This window comes from Centrocercus urophasianus, unplaced genomic scaffold (genome assembly GCF_019232065.1).
Source record: "Centrocercus urophasianus isolate 14NV4802_14NV808 unplaced genomic scaffold, USGS_Curo_1.0 seq_19, whole genome shotgun sequence".
In the NCBI taxonomy this organism is placed as follows: domain Eukaryota; kingdom Metazoa; phylum Chordata; class Aves; order Galliformes; family Phasianidae; genus Centrocercus; species Centrocercus urophasianus.
Genome location: NW_024884744.1, coordinates 3,933,271 through 3,943,370, shown reverse-complemented (window position 1 = coordinate 3,943,370; position 10,100 = coordinate 3,933,271). Strand labels below are relative to the sequence as shown.

Sequence of the window (10,100 nt, the reverse complement as noted above, 5' to 3'; positions counted from 1 at the left end):
TTCTCCTGTCGCCTCTTGTAATAAAAACGGTGGCGTTAAAAGGACAGCGCGAGAGCGGAGCAGAGGCTGCGGCCCGCAACCACAGCGGCAGCACGCAATCACTTTCCAGGAGCAAAATCACCGCTCATGGCCGCTGTTTCCGCCCGGTTTCGAACCGGGGACCTTTCGCGTGTTAGGCGAACGTGATAACCACTACACTACGGAAACGCCGCTTGCGCCTTGGTCTCCCAGCTGCTCTCCTGAAAGTTCTGCCGCGCCGCCCAAGATCGCCCGCAGCTCCGGGTCCGCACACGGCAGCGGTACCATAGGTGTGCATTTCAATGGGCTGAAGAGATTTGCCGTTCCTTCTGTTTGATACATAAAGTGCGCGGATCGTCACATCCTGGGAGTGGTGGGGGCTGTATGGATGACGTCCGTGACAACGGCCCATCGGCCCGAGGAGTTGTGTCTGCTCCAGCATAAGCCTTTCTGGAGGGCTCGGCTCCTCGCCAGGCTGAGGCCGGGAGGTGGCCGTGTGTCCCAGGTGAGCTCGGTGCTGCCCCGTAGGGAAGGTCTCAAGTTTGGCTCCGGAGCTCCTCACATCCCCGAGTCGTGGTAGCAAAGGATGGGGACTGGGCCGCACGTGGTGCACAGAACGCATTTCTGGACTAAACGCGCTTTAACGTGTATTTAGCTTTACGCTTCACGGAGAAGAAGCTGAGATTACAGCTACCTGGATGATGGCGTCCGGGGCAAATCCGCAGCTCAAATCATAACTTTTGACAAGGTTATTTCCTCCTTACCCCAAGCACACATCTCTTTGTGCAGGCAGATACGAGACGTGTTTTAACGACGTTCTTCGCGAAATTCGGGGCCGTAAAGCTCAGCCCCGGATCGGACCCCGCAGCCCCCGGCCCACAGGAAGAGGCGGGGCGCTCGCGGGGGCGCGTGCGGGGGGCGCGGCCAGGCCCGGCCCGGCGGCACGCGGTGCGGCGGGAGACGAATGAGCGCGGAGTTCCAAACTCCCGCCGCCGTCCCCTCTCCGCCCTCTCCGCTCCTCGCGGCCAATGGCGGGGCGGCAGCGTGCAGCCCAGCCAATGGGCGCCCGGAGGGCGTAGGCGGAGGAGGCTACAAGAGCCCCACGCGGGGTTCCCCCGGCACGCGTGGCGGGTGGAAGGCTCCGCTGTGCCTAACCCTAATCGGGGGAATTGATGGTGGCTGTCGCCGCGCTCCCTCCGCCCGCCCGCTGTTTTACTCGCTGACTTTCAGCGGGCGAGGGGAGCCGCCCCAGGGGGAGGCGGGCGGTGGGAGGGGGCCGGGGCGCCGCGGCGGTGGGGGCGAAGGGGGGGAAGGGAAGAGAATGGGCCGAAAGAGGCTCCGCGACCAAAGAAAAAAAAAAAACGTCAGCGAGGGGTCCGCTCGCCCCGATCCGCCCTGGGGTCCCCGCTCGCGTGGCCGCGGTCGGCCGGCACCCGCCATTGCCGCCGCGAAGAGTTCGCCTCTGTCAGCCTCGGCGGCGCGCGGGAGGTGCGGCGCGCGGCCCCGCGCCCCCAGCAGAGCAAACGGGAGCGGCGCCCCCGGGGAAACCCCCGCGCTCCCCCGCGCCGTGGGGCGCGCGGACGGCGTCGCTCCGACACGCGCGGCCCCGCGCGAGCGGCCGTTGGGGCCGTTGGGCGCCGCGAGGAGACCCGCGGGGCCGCCCCGCGCCGAGGTGGGCGGGAGGTCGGACCAGGACCGCGCGCAGGTGCGGCCCGCCGGGCGTCAGCCGTGCGGCTGCGGGCCCGGGCCGCTCTTTCGTCCCCTCAGGAGGCGGGCGGCCCCGCGTCGTCCCGGGGAGACGGACGGTGTCGCGCTTCGGGGCGAGAAGCGCAGAGGTGAACACGAGGGAACGCACGAGGGAGCACGCGGGCGCCCGGCGGGGGACATTCGGTGAAGGCGTGGAACGAGCGGACCGCGAGGGGGCCGCTCGGGGAGGCCGACCCGCTCCGTACGCTGAGCCGTGCCCGGCCGCGTGGGGACGGGACGGCACAAAAGGCGGCACAGACAAAAGGCGGCCCTGCGGATGGCGCTGGGAGCGGCGCGATGCCTCCGCCCGCCACGTGCGTGTGGCCGCTGCCATCTGCTGGGCTCGGCTTCACTTTTATCCCATTCCGCACGAAGGATCGGTGAACTTGGGTGCTTAATTATGTTTTAATTGGGCGGCGGAAAGCCACGGCCCACGTGGAGATGGAGAAGTCCGATATGCTCGGAGATGTGCCGGTCCGGCGGGTCGAGGCACTTAAATCCATAGGGCTGGAAGTGTAGTAGCAGCTGGGCGATATCGAGCAGCGCTCCTTCTGCTTGCCCAGTAACGGCAGCAGAAACGTTGTTCCCGAGCAGCTCTCAGCACCGGATACTTTGTTTGAGGCTGCAATCCGGCAGCGCGAGGCCGAGTGCCGGCCGCCATTTTCCAAACGTTGCTCCTCTGATCGGCCCGTAAAAAAGCTTTACCAGAACGGATCTCCTGCAGCATTTCCAACACTTCGTCCCCGTTGCTTCTGAAAGAGGTGATGAGCTTCCACTACCATCCTATGTGAAAAAGTGAAGGTGTGTTCTGCTTATTTGTGTACCGCAGAATATTCAGAAACTCAAAACTTGGTTTACTTTATTACTGTTTGACTCTGGTAATGAGGAGAACTTCGTGCAATAGTTTTGCTGTGAAGGCCGCCACAAATGTAACTGAATCTGCCCCCTGCTGCTGCTGAGCCAGGAACTGAGCCCAGATTTGAACTCCGTGGTCCTTATGGGTCCCTTCAACTCAAGGTAGTCTATGGCTCTGTGAAAGGAAACACATCTAATGGCTCTCCTATGAGCAGAACTCATCCAACAGCAAAAGCGACTCCTGGAGGTGCAGAGCTGTTCCAGCGCTTGGACCACGTGGCGTTCAGCAGATGTTCTTCCCTGCAAAACGTGAGTGATCCTACTAATATATCTCTATTTATATATATATAGATTTTTGTCTGTTTATTTGTTTGCTTTTAAATCTAATGGTTTGCTTGAAGCTTGAGTTGAGTTTACCAGTGCTCTCTGAGAGACAACACAACGTGGAAAGGTGATGGTGTCCAGGAGGAGTGCTTGTGCTCACTGTGAGCGTGCTTTATTGCAGCTCAGGCTCTGGCTGCCATTTGATGACCTGGGCACTGGGGTTGTCCTGGCTTACCTGTTGTTGGGTGTCACTGTCTGGAACTTAGCACAGAGAAGTCAGGTTGTTCTCTAAGGAAGACACAGACGGGGAACTTTTGAAGGATGTCTTACTCACGTCTACTTAAGGCATTCAGATGACTTTTGTGTTATCAGGTAGGTTACGTGCTAAATGCTTTGGCCAAAGGTGACAAAGCAATTTCTGTCATGCTAGTGTTAAGAAACGGTGTCACCATACTGAAATGTGCATAGAGATGAATTCCTGCTGCGTGGTTGTGTCTATTGTGTGCTTTTTCAAAATGCCCAAGAGGGCTTTTGTTCTTTGTAGCTTTGGGAAATTGCTCCTTTTCTGTCCACAACCTAAAAGCAGTAGCTTGGTGTGGGTTAAATCCCTGAGGAAGGGATGAGGTGCCACAGTACAGTAGTATAGATTATGATGACAGTGTGTGCAGAGCTGTTAAGAAGAATACAGTGGAGTTAACACTGAACTGCAGCACCGAGGCTAACACAACAGTTCAAGCTGACCTTGCTTAAGAGACAACAAAAACTGTCTTAAGGAGAAATAACAATTATCAAAGAGTAAAGAATGGTTTAATTCAAAGGCTGTTTAACTTCTGACAAGTCTGGCAAACATTAATAGAACCTCCCCTAATTCTGTTTGTCGCTTGCCTCAACAAGGAGCACTGTCAGCAGGTGGTTGGATGCTGCTTTAGGAGTGCTTATCAGTGAGGAGCACAGGTCTGCCATCTTAAAGAAACACAATGGCACCGTGAAGTAATGCCATCTAATCTTTTTTGTGCTGAGAACATGGACCAAAGAAGGGTTAAGCACAGAATCAATTTCTGTGCTTTTCTTTACACTGTTCATAGCATTTTCAGCACAACACTCCAGAACTGGGAAGTTGGTTTTTCCAAAAGAAGCTTCCTAGAATGCAGTGATGTGGGTTTTGGTGCGTGCTGGGTGGCACTGACTGCCTGATGGCTGCAGCTGGGCTGTCTGCTTGCAGGGGCTCTGCAGAGTGTGGCTCTTGCACTGAAAGGTGTAATTCTCAGTTCTCACACAGGTGTGATAATAGCTTGGCTCTAGCAGGATCTTAACATTAAGCTTTTCTTTACATGATTTAGCTCTAGCCAGAGTGACTGGGGAAGCTGTACAGAGTCAGACTTGTGCGAAACAGAGAGTAAAGTTGGGATGTGTGTATCATTCTCTATATATCAGACCTAAAATGAGAATGGCTTAGGAGTCTCTATTTAAGTTTTTCTGTCTCTGTTTGATTGAATACCGTGTTTGGAAGCTTTCAGTAGAGAAAGCTGAGAAAGCTGCTATCCTGTGGCTTGATGAAAATCGTTTTGCTTTTCGTCAATGCTGTGAAGGTCTGCTAGGTTTGCTCTTGCTGATAATATCTTTTCCCAACAGTAGATGGCAATAGCCATTCATTTGTGAAACGAGCTGAGCAGGGCACTATGGAGTTTAAGGGGTAAGCTGGATCATTCCTGGTTAAGGATCCTAAGCAGAACTATATAGAAAAACTTCCTTGTTTTCAAGTACAGGTGAACTGCCGTCAAATAGCAACCCGTGCAATCTAATTAGCTTAATGCTGATGAAAATGTTGTGAAATCCACTTCAAAGTAAAACATGTGAAAGACACACACATGAGGTACCGCAAGGAGTTGTCACCCCTCCATGAGAAGGCATTACAAATGCATTCTTATGTACATTCTAGCAAAGCTCAAGTGAGTAAAGAATGTGACGTGAACGATTTTCATTCCTTCACAAGCTTGCTCAGAACAGCCATAATGTTCATGTCGTGTTTGCTTTAGAAGTTAATTAGAGATTGTCTTGTTGGCTTAAAGAACTTCAGTTCCTCTTCATAAATGTTAGGGATGAATTTGAAATCTTTACATCCTCCTCCTCGCCGCCCCCCCTCCCCCCCCAAAAAAAAGAAAATTGTGTGCATATATATATATATATATATATACATATAAGCTCAGCATTTGGAGATCTTAATTTCATTTTTGCTTCTAGAAAAGCACTGTATGATTTGAAACTAGAAGTGCAAATACTGGCCTTGTCAATGTACAATGGTGTGTTGCAAGGCAAACTGTCCTCCTCGTTTCTCACTTATTTGCTGCTTGCTTTTGTGGAATGTATGTTTTGTTTCCCAAAGGTGAACGTGGGAGGTACGTGCTTGAGGAAGGTGGGCACCTATAACCATGTTATAACCAAGTCAGGGGCCTTTGGGGGATTGCACAGCTGCAAACCAAAGTTTTCTGCTTTATCGCAGCGTTCTGGTTTGCAATGATAACGAGTTTAAAGGCTGGTGTTTCTCTGGTTCTGCTGAGAAGATAATCAGACTTCTGTACAGTAATGATGGAATATTTGCATCCGTGAGAATTTGGTAGGAAACATTTCAGTGCAGCAATTAGCATCTGAGTGAAGTTGTTTCCAACGTCTGGGTATCCAACCCTACAGTTGGGTGCCTCTCTGTGCACTGTGGGGGACAAAATACAGCAGGAAGGATGGAAGCTGGCACAAATGACAGAAGGTTTGTCCCAAGGCTGAGGCTGGCTGCAGGTGTGCAGTGCTGGCTGCATTCCCTGCACAGGTTCCCATCCATGGAACGGAGAGCAGAGGCACTGGGGAGGAGGCTGCAGTGCTGCCAGCCCTCTGGCTTTAGCCCCCAGCTCCATGGCTGGCTGCATGGCAAGCTGCTCGTGCATAATGCAGTCCTCTGCAGTGTAAAGCCAGGAAAGTGCAGCCCTGCTAGCTTAGACCTTCTCTTCTGCTTCAGCCTCTGAGCCTCCTAAAGAGTGGAATTCCATCACTTCTTTCATCACTCTAATATTCCTTTAAACAACTGTATCATGGGATCTATTGTGCTTAGCTACGCTGTGTCTACCGTACAGTCCATGTTTTTCATCACAGGAAGCAGCTTGAACTGCTTATAACACATGGAGTATACATTTGTCGTCTTTTTGAGCAGCTTTATATCATTCAGCTGGCTTTATGGCCTCTTCTGAGCCTAGAGATAAGTATGTTTAAGTATAATCCTGAAGTTTTTATCTTCTGCATCATCGGCCTGCACTTTAGTTACCACTTCATGTTATGCTTCTCCAAGCAGCTTAGAGCAGGCTTAGCTTGACAATTAGGGGAGTGAACTGGCAAAACTCTGCTCAGTTCTCTCCCTTTCTTTTCACTTTTATCTCCTTCTCTAAGGCACACATTTTTATCTACCCTCTTCCAAGAAGGTGTTCAATTAATAACTCAGATGACTCAGAGCCGATAGGATCTTTTCATGTATTAATTTAACTCTTCCTTTTAAGGGGAATGCCAAAAAAATCACTGTTTTCATGTTTTCTCTGTTTATTTTGGCTGGGTTTTTCATGCTGTAGAGGTTGCACTCTGTAGCCCTTTGATTTGGCTCCCAAAAATTATTGGGGATTACAGCAGTGGCTTTCAGGTGGCTGCTCATTGCCGTATGCAATAGCAGCTTTATTCTGTATTAATGTTACTTCATTTACAGTGGTGAATTTTTCTTCTTAATTTATTTACAGGAAAAATAAAAGGAAAAAGGAGGCTAACTTGCAGACTTGGCTCTTTAGGGTCTAGAAATGCAGTGAGCTTTGTTACTCAGTTTCTCGAGCTTGTGTTTTTCTGGTGACAAAAGTGATGCAGTAGAGCTGACAACAAAGTTAGTTTCAGCAGAGCTAAGCACGAGGCTTTGTGCAGGGACAGTTTGTTGTCTGAACAGGGCAGTCTCATTTAGCAGTTGCACATATTGGTGCTTAAAAGCTCCTTCCTCTTTCATTAGACGTGAATGAGAATGTTTAATTTCCATCTCTGCTGGTCTTGCAGCAGGTTGGAACTTGCAATAGATGCTCAGAGGGATCGATGCTATAATAAATGCTGCCAACTCTTCCCTGCAATTGAAATGCATCTGGTCCCCAGCAGTACCTCCATCATTGTCACTGGGAGCTGCAAGGTGCAGCAGAACCACAGGTACCCCTGGGCAGGGCTGGAGGTGGGGACAGCCATCTCCATAGAGGAGTGGATCATTCAACAAAAATGAAACGAGTGAATTGCACTGAGAAAACAGGTGAACAACAGGGTAAAACATGAAGTTCTACACACGCACACACTTACAAAAGGGTCAAAAAGAGGAGGAAAAAAACCCCACACTTGATAAAAAGCCATCTCAGAGTGCCTCTTGTTTGTCTTATTGGAGGTGAAGGTAATTCTTTGTTGGTGCTTTTAATACCAAGACATTTCTGTTCCTTTGGCTCACCAATCAGTGCTCTGACTGCCTGTGGAGGGAGCAGAACCCACAGAGGGATCCAGCACAGGGAATGGCAAACAGCAGTGCATGGCAAGGGAAGCCTTGCTCCTGGTTTTCCTTGTGAAAGCATGGGGACCTTTCACTCATCAACTTTCCTGAAAAACGTATAGAAATCTAATAGAATGTCAAACTGATGTTATCCAGTACAGAAATTGCAATGAAATATAGAAAAAAAAAAAACCTACCAATTAATCAGCCTTTCAAAATTATCTCTTCTATCAAGTTGGTTTTTTATTCACCCAGCAGAGTACTTTCCATACTGATTTTTTCCCGTGGGAATGCCTTATTTAATATAGCAAAGTTGTATCACCAGGGCAAAATGTTGGTTTACATCCAGTGAGGATCACAAACAGATGTGCACTAATAGCTAAACTACCAATTCTGTGATTAATATTGACCACCGTTTTAATTGCCAATCTATTTTGTGGAAATCTTCTGAGTGCAAAGTCCAGCCTTAATAACCTTTGGGATATACTGCAGTGCTGGAAGATTTCCAGTGCTTTGCTGCTATTTTCAAGTTCATCTCTGTGCTGTCACTGGAGCAGATGAGATGTGAAGCTGCAGGTGACTTGCTGGCTTGCAAGCCTGCTTTGTTGTAGGACTTGGCTACAGTGCAGTAATGCTAAACTCTTTTATGATGCAGTTTAGTCTTGTAATATAAGGCAGTTCAGGTAGTGTTTTAACTGTGCCTCTCAATGCTGAGTTCTGGCCAAGTGCTCCAGACTGCTCAGAAATGCAGTTTAAAGAGAAGTTACTGCAAAAGGGAACAATCCATAAAAAGGTGAAATCCTGCCTTCTCCAAACCAAGTTCTGTAACTTTTTTTTTAATAAGTGCAGCAATGTCTTCTGGTGTTATCCTTCTTAATAAGTGTGTGATGTAAAACATCAGTGATTAAGCACAAGTGCCTTAGCTATTATTCTCCTCATGGTCCTTCTATGCATCTATTCAGTTTGACTGGATTTTTGGGCTGATTGCTGTAGCAAATAGCATCAGAGATAAGACACTGGCCGTGGCTTAGGCACTGAGTAACTGTGAGCAACTTACCCAACTGAGAAGGTTGCACACAACCTCTTGGAATCTGATATTTGGATCTGTGGTTTAGCAGCTGTTGCTGCTTTTTCGTGGGAATTTCCATGTCATAAGTGTGCCTTTAAGCTAGTAAATAAGAGAGAGGTATGTAAGTTCACTGGCTGGAGACTTGGGAACCAAATGTGAAACCCAAAGGAGATGTAACTGAACGCGTGTTGGTGGAAAGACGTAGGTGTGGGGCTGTGAGCAGATCCCTCAGTACCATGTGCTGCTTCCCAAGGAAGAACACGGACTGACAGCACTCCCTGTGGCTTCAAGGACAGACTGAAATGCTTCTGTAGGGCGTAGCCATCAATGTGCAGAGGGATGTTCTTGTGCACCAAGCACAACACAGTGCGGCTTTCCAGCGACCTTAGTGCTCCAGCCAGCGTAGGAGCTTGCTGTAGTAATTACAGATTACATTAAGTATCAAGTAAAAGCCAACAGCCAACTCCTAGGCCAGCCTTTTATGCATTATTAAAATCATTTCCTTCCCAGAAAGTTCAAGCTAATAAAATTGAATTTGATAATTCAATCAGTAAAAAGTAGGTCTAAAAGAAATTTGCCTTTGCTGAATATGTCCCAAGAAATCCTGTGTTTTATACAATGCTTAATGTACCTAAGTGTTGAAATAATGTCTCTGCTGTACATTGACACTTTCAGTTGCACGTTCTCTGAGATTGCCTTGATTTTTTTTTTTTATGACTCTATTTTTTATTAATAGCTGCTATATGCAAGATGCACACTGCAGTGAGATTAGCAATCAAAGCCCGTGGCCAGCTGATATTTCAGCAATTAGAATACAGAACAAGTTCAGAAGTATGAAAGCAAAAGGATTGCTCCTAAGTACCTAGAGATGAGTTCTCTTTCCTGGGCAAGTGGCTCGGTTTGTTAGGGGCCCTGCAAAACAAAGACAGCCAGAGATTGGGTGTAACAAGGGAGGGGGGAACGAGGGCTTTGTTTGTAAGGAGGCTCTTTGCTTCTAGTGTTGCCTTGACTTGAGATATTTGGTTGCCTTAGTGGAGCCCTGGCTGGCCTGACTTTCAGGCCAGATGTTTCTGAAAACTTGATGGTTTGAGGAAGCCTCAGGTTGATCAGTTTTCTTCCATCTTGGCCAAAATATTTCATTCTGTTATAGAATAGAACCTGGGTTACTGGCATTTGAGAGCTGATGCTGCACAGCAGTTGCTTTTAGGAGGTTACTGGTCAGCATTTGATTTCATATGACTCCTAACATTTTAAAATAAGGTATGTGCTATTCCCATATATCATATGCAAAATTTACAGAAATGTTAGTAGTGAGCAACATCATACATCTGGGTTAATATTCTTCCCTCAACCTAAACGGTCCAAGAGCAGGCGGTAAAGCTGTCAGCCAGCGAGCTGAGCCTGCACCAAGCATCCAGAGTGTGGTGCAGAGCAGGATGGCACAGAGCTGAGTAGGTGGTAAAACCACTGAAAATAAATATGGCTGGGATGGATTGGTTCCATGGTGGTGTATTTTACACACAGAACACCATCGCTGCCAAAATCTCC

General features: G+C 48.8%; 1 non-coding gene across 1 annotated transcript; it reads right to left on the bottom strand.

Moving 5' to 3' along the window:
* Positions 1 to 134: 134 nt before the first annotated feature.
* On the bottom strand, positions 135 to 207 carry TRNAV-AAC. Its single transcript has one exon. It is a non-coding gene; the product is annotated as a tRNA-Val (tRNA).
* Positions 208 to 10,100: the final 9,893 nt, after the last annotated feature.